Source organism: Thermobia domestica, chromosome 10 (genome assembly GCF_964235325.1).
Source record: "Thermobia domestica chromosome 10, izTheDome1.hap1.1, whole genome shotgun sequence".
NCBI lineage: Eukaryota > Metazoa > Arthropoda > Insecta > Zygentoma > Lepismatidae > Thermobia > Thermobia domestica.
The window spans coordinates 38,291,424-38,306,963 of record NC_137463.1 but is presented as its reverse complement, the minus strand read 5'-3'; positions in this window follow the sequence as shown (position 1 = coordinate 38,306,963).

Here is a 15,540-nt window from a genome sequence, read left to right as displayed (position 1 = left end):
AATGAAGGACAGAACAGTAAAGATCGAAAATAGAATAATAATGATTATTATTTATTAAAGAAAAATGGAAATGAGCAACATATTTAATAAAGGAACAGCAATAACAGACAATGAACACGAGAACAAATTTAAGGACAAACAACAAAGCGAAACAGATGTAACTCATCTTTTGTATCACAAAAGTGTTTCTAGTGCAAAAGATGTATATGTCAAGTGGCACCTGTTCTAGCCGATGCATTTAGAAACGTTATAAGCTATAGCTCCGAGAAGATTTAATACATTACTTAAATCATGACAAGAATAATGTTGTCTAGGGGATTATAGCAACATGATCAATAGGGAAGTCAAAAATATATTTACTTCATACGCCGTGGTGTCTTAGGGGAATCGAACCTTGGCTTTTGGTAGTGGGAGAGTGGACAACGAATTCTTGTATAGTTTTGTCCATATACACTACCGAAAGATTGTTGGTCTTACAACACTTGGAAAACGGCTAAGAAAGTGTGAAATATATGTAACAGACTTTAGCTATTCTATCAGGCCTTGTTTCAATATTGTAAAACTAAACACAACAACACACTGAGCAAGGTTATGTGATAATATATTTAAAAGAAAACACACACTTAACAGCTTCAACACATTAACTGTGTCTTCCTCAGACTTCCACTCCTTCGATACAAGAAAGAGAACCAAGAGAACCACGTGAAAATTTGCAAACACAATATTAGCCATCGAAATCTCGCACGACCTGGGTTAGAACACCATAGAAGAAAACTCTACCACTGAGTTATCAAGCACCCGCTTATTAGATTTCTTAATTATTATATTAATATAAATTAATGATTGCCGGCTTATGTTAATTATTGAGCAATTACATTATATACTTCGTAAAGTAAAAAAACTATAAATTTGTATTTACTGTATGTAGGTATGTTGACAATAAGCGAATGTTATCGAATGGTTGTGGAAGGTTTGCTTTGAAGGTTTCCTTGATTGTCTTTCGTCTGGTTTGAAAGTAGTTTGCAGTGGTTTGGAACAGCTGCAGGTAGAAAGGCGATAATGTTTCACACATACTGGCGCCCTTTTTTCGTGTGAAAATAACACCTTTCTCATAAGCAGTAAATAACTGCAGTAGCGATTCTCTGCCTAAGTGATAAGACATATCCAAGTGCAAGAAACTAATAGAAGTTACAGTATATTCATTATGGTGTTTTTTTTAACAGGTACTAGCTAGGGATGGCCAATTCCAGAATCTTTGTTTTCCTGAATCCGGAAAGTAAAATCGGAAAAATCCGGATTTTTTCCGAAATTTGGAATTTTCCTAATTCCGGAATTTTTCCAAAATATTGATTGTTTCCGAATTCCGGAATTTTTCTTGGCATTGGAAGCAGATGGCATTGGAAGCACATGCAACCGAGTGGCAGACAATATAGTATCAAAGTGTAAAAATTAAAGAAGTATCATCGAAAGATGTTAAACAAATGCAACACAAATTATCCAGGAGAAAGATAAAAAATAAAGGAACCATGTCTACATCAAGTGGTCACTGAAAAGGACACAAGTAACAGACGATTGCCCAGAATGAAAATGATAACTTTGTGTTGATTGTACAGCCTATTGTTCTCACTATGAATTAGGCCAGCACCCGAAGTCTCAAATTCCAACCAAAGAGAAACCCAAGAGTTGAAGACATTTTCAGTAGTGATGATGATGCATCTTGTGCAAAAACGTTCCTACTTCGAACCATATTAAACAGGGAAAATTTATTTGCGTTAATATAAAGTGTAGAAAAGGGTCATTTCAGTACATTGCACTGTGTAGAAGTGATGTGAATGATGGTGAAGTGAATGTTGAGTATCTTATTCAGTGTGATAAAGACACGATACTAGGAAAGAAAAACCTCAATGGTGTTACTTAAAGTTGTAATGTTAATGAAATTATTGTAAAAGGACAGCGTGAATTCTAAAAATTTTAAGTACAGAATGGTAAACTTTACACCGTATAAGTTCTTTTTAAAATCGTACGTTTTAAATTCAATAATACATTTGCTTGCTTCTATAGCATTATGAGAGCTAATGGTTGGTCTCTTACATTTATTGTTGAACACATATAAAAGTCACACTCTTACACTCTTTTAGGTAAAATCTTGTTTTATAGAAGTTATGTGGAAAATATATTACTTGCATTAAATTTATACTTTCCAACAAAGAAAGCTTGTATGATGAAACGATATGTTTATTTTAAGAATTCTTGTCTAATAGTCGTTGAGTTTCAGGTTAGAATGTGTGTCATAAGGTATATTGTTTAAGATAGGATGTTGCTGTTCCTAGTTTCGCACCTGCAAATGTGGATTTATATACTTATCGACTGTATATTACTGTTGTAAATTATTTTCTAAAACATACAATGTATTACATACGTTTGTATGCGTCTTGTAATTAAAACACCTTATTATGTCATACACATCGCTATATTATTTATGTTCTCGCTATTCTTTATGTAATAATATAATTTTAAACTTTGTTTTATGCTCCTTTACATTTTAACTATAGTCAAATATGTTTTAGCGCTTATGGTTATGTGAGTCTCTGACTGCCAGTTATGAGCATAAAATTAAAATATTTAATTTTATGCTGGCATCGCTGATATTCCCCTCACTCACGGATTTCTCTTTTCACTATATAAAAAAAGATTAAAACCTTAATATTGAATTGGCCTTGACCATGAGTGGTTTAAATTTGTAGTGTGCGTGAGTGCTAATTGTAAGAACGATAATTTAATTTTCGCCGTTTTTAGTCTCCAAAAAGCCAATTAATTTGCAAATGACTCATTATCTATTTACTTCACCCTAACGTTTCTTCTACACTATTCTCTAAAGGAATATTGTACCAAAAAAAAAAAAAAAACAATTAACGCAGTTTTGACACATGCTGACCTCTCTGAGGCTATGACACCAAATTTAAAGCCTGTTGTTTAATGACCAAGTTATTTACACATGCTAGAGCGTTGTTGATAAAACTTTATTTTGCAGACAGAAGCATAGAGGCAGACAGAGGCGTGTTGATTGTGTCTGTTGGATGAAATTTGTCATTGCCTGAGTTCATAGACGCATAGTACTATGTGTTTTATACCCCCTTTCCCCTTCACATCTCCTTTCACCATTAGGCTATAAGGACTTTGGTTGGAGAGAAAACATACTTTGCAGCTGCGATAAGAAACAATCCGTTGTTCTGAAGGATTTTGTACGTGCTATAGCACGGCCAACAAGAGATGGTCTTTGACGTTTCTTACCACATGCGGTGGGACATTGCAGCCAATACTTTGATACCAGTGTTACCAACCACGATCACTCTGTCTTATACCATTAATTAAATTGCCACTACAGTTGCACCGAAAAAAACCTTGACACGCGAGTAGTGGCAACGTCACTGCGAGCTGTCAGAGACGTTCTCTTACTGGACGCACTATAGAACATCGCTTTCTTGGTTGTGTTTCTTTAGTTTTCGTGTCTTGTTTGGGGACTTCTGCAGCAAGAAAGAAGTTATTTCCTTTCTCTGTCTACGATTTTGTACATTTGAACACAATTGGGAAATATTTTTCCCTCGTCACTAGAAACAATATCGCTTTGGTGCTAAATTAAAATATTTAGAATACCCCGCGTATTTTTATTATAAACACGTACTGCTACATTCACCCGTGGCTGTTCTAGATTGCCCAAAATTCCTCGAAAGGGATTTTGGAGGGATTTTTTACAAATTTTCCCTAATTTTCCTTTCCAAGTACGTCATGATGGATGAGCATCATAAGGTGGTTCCATTCTGAAGAAAATCATACATCAACCATTAAAATTGACTCAATATTGCCCTCTCCAGAAACTTTTATTTTAGATACTATATCTTTTTCGTGTTTCTACGATTTTGAACGTTTCAACAGGATTTAAATATTTTCACCTCGTAAGTAGAAGCAATATCGGACTGGAGCTTAGCAAAAATATTTAGAATATCCTTTCACATATTTTATGGTAGCCTATATTAAAGGCACGTACATTCACCGTGGCCGTTCTAGGGGTCCAAAATTCCCAAGAGGGATTTTTCCCGATTTCGCATAATTTCCTTTCCCACATACGTTACGGAACCATGGACATTATACCATCTGAAAGCTGGTATTATTCTGGAGGAAATGACGCGCAAAACCAAGAATTTCTGACGAATAGTACTGAAGCAGTAGTTAGTTTACTGGAAGTCTTCAATTTCCTTAAAAACCCTAAAGCATTAAAAAGATCAACCAAAGAATCCTGGATGGAAAGACGAAATAGAAAGAAACGATTCCAGGTTTACTTCAATTATTCTTACATCGATATTTTTTTTTTCAAATTCGCATTTATATTAGACGAAGATAAAAAAAATCCTAACGTAATGAAAAGAGAAATAAGTGAATATCAGTTGCTTTTTCTGAAATGTATAGAATTTGGTTCAAGAAATATTGTTACTAACTAAAGTTAACAATAAGTCTAGTCTTATTTAGAACAAGAAAGAATTTCTGGTCACCGACTTTTGTTTGGTAAGCTCAACCTATAAATTTAATTAACTTAACAAACAGGAATATACTTGATTTGATCGATATTTTTGTTACTAAAATTTCGTACATGAAGTTTTGCAGTATGCCAAATTAAAGATATAGTCACATTTTTCAAAAGAGCAAAACTGTAACTTATTTAATGATTAATTTATTATATTAAACACTTGCAGGTTACACTTAACTATCATACTAGGTATCGTAACATATTATTAGGTAATTAAAAAACAGCTAAGTAGAGCCTCTTGTCCATTCAATGTTTAACAGCCAAGGTAGTGTAGATTCTTAAGGTGCAAACGACCATCATAATGGCAAATAGAAAGTACTTCACATTAGGAAGTTTAGCTGTGAACGTTAGCTATAATTCTTTTTACGACAGCAGATCGATGATAACAAAAAGTGCCTCACTTAAATAGTACATCGGATAAAATCGAAAACACAGCTATAATGTATCTTAGTGATTCAGGTGTAATTGTATGTGAGTAAAAGGCACCAAGAAATTACACCAACATTTAGTAATGGGTACTAATCCAGAAAATATAGTTTACACTGACAAACGTATAACATAAACTTTGTTTGTCACACAATATTAAGAAGTTTGAATGTATAGTTTAAGATAATGATTATACTTCTATCCGTAGCAAAGATGGAAAATTTAATTTATGAAAACGGTTTAAATCTCTGTGTTGAGTCAATTGTAGTTTTTGAAATTCTGCAATTGTTTTTTTCTCGACGATAAATGATTCATAGTACATAGTTTTCTACAAATTAATTGAAACGAGGTAAAATCATATAAGATGAACAATACGTAGGCAACTTTGAACTAGAGATTAAGTTCAACAACATATTCAATCTATTTTGTTCAATTGCGAATAATCATGTACTCGACATAATTTTCACTAAGATATCTAAAACAAAAGTTCAATTTTTGGTATTCCGTCTATATTTTATTTATTTTCTTTTAATTTACGTTTCAAATACACTGATTGCATTCATAATCAGAGTTGAACTAATTTTAGATTCTCTTACAATTATTATGATGTAATTTTAATTTTCATTTTTTATAACTTTATATTTCAATACGAAACCATCAGTTAATGTTAGAATTTAAGAAACCCAATCAATCCATTGAACTTCCTGACTACGTGACAGGTGTCTAGTATTACTGATTTTTGTTGTTTGTTAGGAGGTGTTTTGCGTTTATCTATTATAGTTACATCACAGTACTTTTAGTGATAATAGCTGTAACTAAGATAATGATTCGTCTTACTGTAACTTCCTCACATTTCCATAACTTTTTTTTATTTCGTCTGTAAGGCCTTTTTATTGTCTCATTTATATTATTATTAAATGTTGTATGAAATTTGTTATACCATATGAAAATTTTAATAGAGTATTTTAATGCGAAGGTAGTACGATAGGATATTTTCAAACCTATTATAGGGAACGGAAGTCTGCATAAGGAAAGTAATGACAACGGTGCTAGACTCGTGAACTTTGCAACATCCAAAAATCTTATAGTGAAGAGAACAAAATTACCGCATCGCGATGTTCATGAATATACTTGGATCTCACCAAACGGAAAAATGCATAATAAAATTGATCACGTTTTAGTAAATAGAAGACAATCTAGCATAATTGATGTTCGGTTGTTTAAAGGAGCTGATTGTGACACTCATCACTACCTGGTAGCAACGATAATAAGAGAGAGGTCATCGTTTGGTAAAGGAAATATTCAATGTCTGAAAACCGAGAGATTTAATTTAAAGAAATTAGATGACAACCAGGAAGAGAGGAATACCAGATTGAAGTTTCGAATAGATTTTCGGTTTTAGAACGTTTGCAAAGCACCAGAAAGAAAATTGGGAGACGTGGAAATGCATAGGAACAAACCGCGGTTCGACGAGAAATGCACTAAACTAGCAGAGAAAAGAAAACAGGCAAAATTGCGTTGGCAATATATGAATGAAATAACTACGCAAAATTTCTTAGACATCAGGCTGGAAGCTTCCAAAACTTTTAGAACATAGAAACGCAATTTTTGAAAGCTAAAATTAAGGAACTTGACGATTATAGTAAAAGTAAAAACATCCAGGACATGTATAAGCGGATCAACGAATTTAAGAAAGGTTATCAACCGCGTGCTAATATATTAACGAAAGTCAAAGAAACATTTCTCACTGTTACAGATAGTATCTTAAACAGATGGAGGCCGCGGTGGTTCAGCGGTAGAGCGTTCACCTCTGGTGCTTGGGGTCCCTGGTTCGATCCCAGCTCGCGCCGTGTGGACCTTATGGTGGACAAACACCTGCCTGTGGGTTTTCTCGGGGTTCTCCCGTTTCCTCCCACTTTCTTCTTCCACCATTTCACTCATCTCTCATCAACACCGTCTCCTTTAGCCTAACCGACATAACCATGGGACGTAAAACTTAAGATTTCCTTTCCTTTTTTTTCTAAACAGATGGAAAGATTTCTTTTACGATTTGATTAACACGCAGCCAAGAAAACAAATGTGCGTGGAGAAAGGGAAATGCTCACCACAGAACCGGATATTCCAGAGCCTAAGCGAATAGAAGTAGAAATCGCTATTAATAAATTAAAAAAAGGGAAATCTCCTAGAGTAGACAAATTCCGGCTGTGTTAATTTTAGCTACAGACCTAAAATTGTGGATCATGATTCACAAACTTATTCTCCTTATCTGGAAAGTATGAGGAATTGCCACAAGAGTGGAAAGAATCAATCATTGTTCCAATTTAAAAGAAAGGCGACAAAACTGATTGTAATAATTATCGAGGCATTTCTCTTCTGTCAATATCCTATAAAATCATCTGAAACATTTTATGAGCAAGATTGACTCCATATGCAGATGAAATTATTGGAGATTATCAGTGCGGATTTAGACGAAATTGATCAGCTATCGACCAAATATTTGTCATTCGACAAAACCTCGAATAGAGATCGGAATACAATACCACAGGAAAATCAATTATTTATTGATTTTAGAGAATACCAAAAGGATTGTTCGGATATATATTAGAAAAATAATATAAACTGATGCACATAAGCAAATATTGACTTACCTAGTTACTAACCTTTTGCTTATCAGTTGTGATGATGGAAATCCATAACGAAGTGATTAGCACGCGCATCATGAAGCAGTACAAACACTTAACAAATACACTTTTGTCACAATCTTCATGACCACGGACACTATTTTCTGCTCTCAACATAGTTTCCATAGCATTTATAAATGATCAAACTATTGCTCTTGTCACGTGCCATGCATACGCAAGCATGTCCTTGAGAACTGGAGCACAAAATTGATTATAAACAACAGAATGCATTTCATTACGAAAATTCTGTCGTGCAACTTGTTCGGTGTACCACAAACAATGAATTTATGTCGAAAATAATCCTCAAGACTCCGAATGACCAGTTTATACTGCCAAAAAAGTATATATCAAAAGGCTGAATAAATTTGGTGGTCTTTGGGAGTATAATTTCAGCACGAATGTTTTCCCCATGTAAACAATTCTTGTACGTCCTCACCCGTCTGTCCACTTCACGAGTTAAGCAACTGCAGGAAATCCTCTTTCACATCACAGATATGTAAACTTTGGTTACGAAAATGGATTAAGGAGTAATTTCCAATGTTATTTGATACCCTACATGATCCCCTTGTCATTTATCGTATTTGTCTGCGATTCTTTATTGCACCTTTCAAGATGGCGGTCATGCACTGGAAGTACCCTCACATATAGATGTTCTATCTCGGTTTACAATGGTGAACTCAAATCTACCAAATGCTTTTTCATTTGTATGCCAAAAGGATATTCTTGGATTTTGCCTACCGGATGTCAAGATGGCGTCGGTATAGCAGCTCAACGAAGCATTTGCGCATCGAGTGACTATTACTACGTTGCTTAGCAAATCGAACTTAATCTTGTCACTAATTTTCATCAAAATTCAACTCTCATGGTTTATGGACCTTCCTCGTTAGTGGAGGTTTTTCATTCACGTCTATATGCTTATATTTGCTGCAAAGAGCTCAGCATTGTACTTGTGTAGTCTTCATAAACTTAATGTCTTTTATTTCCGTTACTTCTTTCCGTTGTACCTTGTGTCTTCTGTATGGAGTTCTCAAGTGCCATTAATCTTACGCTATGGACCATTTTCTTTAACATTTTTGTCTATCATGATTTATTATTATTATTATTATTATTATTATTATTATTATTATTATTATTATTATTATTATTATTATTATTATTATTATTATTATTATTATTATTATTATAGCGAAAAAATTTCAATATCACTGAGTTTCAAAATTTCTTTTCAATTCAATGTTCTATCACGTAGTTTTATTTTCATTGCTTCTCTTATTAATCTGATATATTCGTGAGTGGACCTGCATATAACATACACATTTTTAAACAAAATTTCATATTGTTCTTCTAATACATTTGCGCTAATGCTGGCTTCTCTAATTGATTTACTTGTATCTATCTTGTATCCTTTTTACATCTGATTTCAATTGTTAGTCTTGTGAGTCCAATATATGTCAGATACATTCACATGAGATCGAACAAACACCTGGGATGTCTAATCTTTCCAGATCTTTCAAGAAGTGTAATATCTGTTTGATGTTTATTAAATGTGGTTAATCCATACCTGTTCAATAAAGGGCTTATTTTGTTAGAAATTTTACGAATGAAGGGTATAAACGGTAATTTTTTACTTCTTTCAAAACCCAATCTGTATTTCAGGGCCTAAATCTAAGAAGAAGAAATATTCAGACTTGGGTTTGGAAGAAAAAGAAAAAACATATTACTTTGCCATTCACTCACAATACATCTAATAAAATAAGCCGTTTATGAAGAGATATCTTACAACAACCATTTATAAACACCAAACAAGTGGTTGATATGTCAAAATAAAATGTTAGGCAAATATACCAAAACTCCACCAAGCAGATTGAAGACCTTCACCAATATTTCACCAACAGAAAAGAAACCACCATAAACTATGAATCAGATGAAGAAAACTATAGCAAATGGAAATCAAAAGAACTCCATGGAAACTTTAAGGATCATTTGGAGGACAGAAAACAAGTAACTAATAAATTCCCAAAAAAAAAAAAAAAAAAAAAAAAACGGTACAATCTGTTTGCCAAGCCTCTATGTAAATCAATTTACACCTATAAAGTAAAATTAATAATATGTAATGTTCTAAAATTCATTACATGTTAATAATAATATGTAATGTTCTAATAATATGTAATGTTCTAATAATATGTAATGTAATGTTGTAATAGGAGAACAATGGGAAGAAATGCAGAGGTCTTATTAAACGCTTGCAGGGACATGCGTTTAGAAGTAAATGCAGAGAAAACTAAATACATGGAAGTGCGTCGGGACCGTAATACAGCAAATTATAAATGCGTTAAAATATTAAATGATACGTTTGATAAAGTGGACACTTTCAAATATCTAGGATCAATATTAACAGAGGAAAATCATATTCACGAAGAAATTAAATGTCGACTAAAAGCAAGGAATTCGTGTTATTATTCGGTTCAAAATCTCTTGTGGTCACGAATTCTGTCGAGGAATTTGAAGCTTAAAATATACAAAACGATGCCTGTTGTTCTGTATGGTTGCGAAACATGGTCGCTTACTCTGAGGGAAGAACATAGACTGAAAGTATTTGAGAACAAGATCCTGAGACTAATATTCGGACCCAAGAGGAACGGGAATGGGGACTGGCGGAAACTTCATAACGAGGAACTACATAGTTTATACGGTTTACCCAACATTGTTAGGGTCGTCAGGTCTAGGAGCCTTAGGTGAGCAGGTCATGTAGCTAGAATGGAAAAAAGTAGAAACGCTTTCAAAGTCTTGACTGGAAGACCAATCGGAAAATGACCATTAGGAAGACCTAGGCGCAGATGGGAGGACAATATTAAGATGGATCTCGCAGAGATTGGAATACAAAGTAGAAACTGGATCCAGTTAGCTAAGGATAGAAGTCAGTGGAGAGCTTTGGTGAACGCGGCATTGAACCTCCGGGTTCCATAGACCATAGATTTAGTTAGTGTGTTGAAGTTCTAAAATTACATTTTTATCAATAAAAATATCATACTCTCTTACAAATTTACTCTAAATTTGTAAAAAAAACAGCAAATTTTGTAATTTACCCTAAGAACATGTATATCAGTTTACAAAATGAAGGGTAAATGATTTTACATTGATGTTTGGCAATTTAATTACATAAATTTTTTCAATGTACTCTTCTGCAAAATAGTAGGATTCATGATAGCAAGAAAGGACCGATGACACAAACTCGAACCTATTATAAATACATATTAAAGCAAAAGCTACTGGTTCATGCAGTATGGTTTCTACAGACTATCTGAAAAGAATCAACTATGTTGCAAAAAGGATTCACCAGGTTTGACACGTAGTTTGGAGTTAATTATCGATGTCAAGGTATGCTATAAATGCCAGCCAAATCGTCCTTGAAACGATAAGTACAAACTCTACAGGAATCGAGAAAACAAAACGGATTTAACGGCATCTGCAGACAGACTTGACATCACTAAAACGAACTAAGAAATAATTCTCGCATACGTAGAGGTGTCACTCACTCATAACATATGTACAACGTTTAATTCGAAAATAACCAAATATAAAGACATGGCAGACGAACCGGAAACTATGGAAATGTCAGAAAGAGCTCATGCGACCAACAAAGCATGAGCCCTTAGCCTCAATTTCATCTCCCCATGAATTTGCTCGAACTTGAGTGCAGGCGATAACATCGATACATAGAACACGACTCAGAAGGAATCAGAGTGTAAAGGCCAACATACACTAGCGTATTTTCAGCGCGCATTTTCGGTCCGTAAAATGATGTCGTAAATTTCGGTCCGTAAGTTGGCCCATAACCCTAGCGTAAAAATAGGCGCGTAAAAGAAGAAGAAATGGAAGCGGTCATTTTTCGCTCTTCCTCTTGCCTGTTGTTTGATCACATGGTCGTTTTCCAGTTTACTCAAGTTGCTTGAACAAGATGGATCTATCTGAGGCCATGGTTTTAAGTACAGGTGCTATAAACATTGTGTTGTTAAGTAAAAAAATAAAAAGAAAGCATAGAAGAAACAGACTGGGAGGCACGCCGAAGAGGATTAAAAATTCACATTTATCTATATTACGTCCAACCAGCTCAATCCACTTGGCCTAGTTTTCGTACAATCTTAGATCATTGTACTTAGTGATCTGAGATCACTAAATATTTATATAAATCGTACTTCGAAGGAGGAGGACACAGGACAGGGAAAAAGTTATATTCAATTTTTTACGATGTAAATTGCAAACCTTTAAATTTCTAAACAGACACAATGATGATTTAATACAATCTGAACGAGCTTGATGTGTGGTTTCCTCTTACCTTCCGGAATAAGCCTATTGTTTGGAACTGCAGTTTACAAAGAATAAGGGAGTAAAGGAGTGTTCCGATAATTGAATAATTGATTGATTTTTTTTGTTATACAATGTTTTAGACTGTTGACTTTGGTGGTTAAAAAGTGGGCTACTGAATGATAAATTCAATTTAAAGAAAATATGATTTATTAATGGTTGTAGCTTTCGTTTTTTTTTTCTTACAAAATTAATGAAGAATATAGTAGTAACAAATAGAATAAATTATCCCCTCACGGGATACCAATTTTTATTATGTTATCCCCAGCTCAAAATAGGCCAGAAAGGAAAAACAAGACTTATACAACTACCTCCAGCCCCAGGGGCGTCGTTAAGGGGGGTACGGGGGGAGCCTCCCCCCTCAAAGTTACCAATTTCTTGACAAGTTGGCAAATTAAAATACCTAGTTGGCAACTTGAAGAATGCCGTTTTGTTCAATTAACTTATTTGGTTTAACATTTTCTTAGATACCCAGTTGCTGTAACTTATCAGTTCTTTTATAGATTTGGCATAAATTTTGTGTAGTTTCCTATCTTGAAATAAATTGATGTATTCGTTTAAAGCTCCTTTACTTGTTGCATGTGATCACACTTCACTTTTGTTCATTTGATATTCCTAAACATTTTGAAGAACCTTCAATAAAAAAATCAAGAAATTGTACTACTGACAAAAGCACAATAGAGGTGGCGTACAAAATTAAAACAAAGCCAGATAGAAGAGGCTTTTCGGTGGCAGTTATATTGGAAACAAAAGCATTTGATACAAGAGCGTATACAAGACAACAGGCATATTGTGGAGATTAATGAAACTAATAAGAATTGATATTATTAAAACAAGAACAAGGCAGTAACTGGTTAGTATAAACTTTTCATTTCAGTTCTGTTTTGCAGTAAGACTTTCTATTCACAGGGCTTTTCGAGTAGGGAGAACTGAACAGAAGTGTGTTTTGGGAATGGTATAGCCAGTGCCTTGTATAAGGGGGAGAGCGGGGCGACAGCCCCGGGTGCCGAAGTAAGGGGGCTCAAAATTGGGATAGAAAAAGAAGAGAACGAAAGAAAAAAGAAAGAAATGAAAAATTAGAGGAATATTACTAGTATGTACTTAAATCCTCTTTCTGCTTTAGGAGGTGGTCCTATAATGTTACTCATGTTAGGAAAATATATGTGCACATATATAAAATGGAAGGGAAAAAGTAACAAAAATTGCTCAAAATCAAGGAAAATCAGGGTTTATTTCTGAAAATTTTCTTACGCTTCGTGTCAACCATGGTGGCGCTTCGCGGTTGGTATGTCGATCTCACTCATATGTACGGAGGCGCCATCGTGTACTCTCGCCCCGAGGAAAACATATGCGCACATGTATAAAATGGAAGGAAAAAGTAATAAAAAGTGCTCAAAATCAAGGAAAAGCGAGGTTTACTTTTGAAAATTTTCTTACGCTTCGCGCAAACCATGATGGCGCTTCGCGGTTGCTATTTCGACCTCACTCATATTGTACGTGGGCGTCGTCGTATACTCTCGCCCCAGGCGCTGATTTCCATGGCACGGCACTGGGGGGGGGGGCATGGTAGGTTTCTCAGGCGTTCGATGGGGGAAGCTACAATGGATGAGTCGAGTCATTTTGTAAACCTAAGTGCATGATTCCAAAAGTCACATTCTGGAGGGCCAAACAATAGTCTGCTGGTTGAAAGCATAGACCGGCGTGTCTTTCACTTCATTTTCATACAGATGAGTTGTCATTCCTACCTTATTTTTAATCCCGTAGTTGCTTCTTTCGGAAAGTTAAACAAAAATTGAAGTTCTTCCTTTCTTTATAGTACGTATTTATAAGTCAAAGCATTACGTAACCATTGCATGTTACGTAGTTCACAGGGCCGCAACTATGGGGAACAAAGCAATTCACGTGCCCCGGGCGCGTGACTGGTGGGGCGCCTAAAAGGGAGGTTAAATATTAGTATTTTTCCTGCCGGTATTTAATACTTTTCATCAGAATGCGAAATCATGATATCGAAGTGGGAGAAGACTGGAGGACAGAAAAAAAAGCTCTGCGCACTTCTCGTAAGGATTAGCTGGAGGGGATTACCTAAACTATGATAACCATGAGTTGTCAAATTAACAGTTGTGCATCATGGGTGATGATAATGATCCTGAATTGAGCTGTGAAATTGGACTCGAAACCGGGGGGTTATTCGTATTCATATCTCAGATGGGGCATGAAATGGGACGAATATGAAAATAAGGTTGCTGTAAAGTTTTCCACAGGGTTGGTAAGTGTGGCATTTTTAAAAATCAAGACTTGGCAATTTCAAGTTTCATTTCTTATCTCGGCTTTTGTAAGTTGAAGGTATCCTCCCCGCTGCTTCCACCTACCTTTTTTTTTTTATTTCAAAGTTTATCTTGCCATTTAGTTTTTATCTAGTTGTTAAAAATCATTTAAATATTTATTTATTGAAAGGTTGGGTGTTAGCGGACTTGGGTAATTTCATCACCGAAATTTTCGTCACCGGTAATTTTGTCACCAAAATATTAGCATGTAGGTTATTTCGTCACCGGAAATTTCGACATAGTAATTTCGTCACTTGTAATTTTGTCACCAAAATATTAGCATGCAGGAAATTTTGTCATGGTCATTTTTTCATCTTTGTTGAACTAAGTAGAGACAAAGTAAACGACCGAAACAGCTGACCATATCTTAATCAAAGTTGGAAAACAATTCAGTTAGTGTTCGACTCTGGAAAATCAAAGTTTCGGATACTCGAAGCAAGAACAAACAGCAGTAAAATAACATAATGTCAGTTTCAGCAAATGTTAAAAGAACAGGCAAAATGGGCCAGTAATGGATTTATATATCACTATTTACAAATATAAGTTTTGGCAATATTAAAATTTCAGAACAGAAAATTAACAAACAAAATATAATTTGTATTAATGCAATAAATGGTTTACCTGTTATGACAGTATCAGGGTTCGATTCCTGGTACGTTCCCGTGAGAAAACCATATAGTACAGTCCTGGGCTCGATTCTCGTCTGTCCCTGTCTGTTTTCCATATATAACAGTACTGGGTTCGATCCAGGTACGTCTCACATAAGGATCAACCATATACTAGAGTATTGAATTCAATTCTACTCACTCCCTTTCGGGATAAACCCTTTCGTTACTGTACGGAGTTTGTGTCCTACGGTTCCAAAGTGGGCTTGCACTTTTCATGGTCTGGGTTCGATTCTTTACCGTTCGAATGTCTTCTTTAGCATTCACTATCGGGTTGCATCGACCATTACTACTGACCATATAGCCGTCGGACAACAGGTTCAGAGTTCGGTCAGAACGTTACGGGGAACCGGCACAAAGTTAACTCTAATTGTATTCTTTAGCGCTGATGCAATTTATTAATGTATGAATTATTAAGTTGCATAGGCGCTACTCACTCGCGCTGTAAAGAAAAATGAATTAAGTTGTTCCTTAAAATTAACACATATAAATTTAGA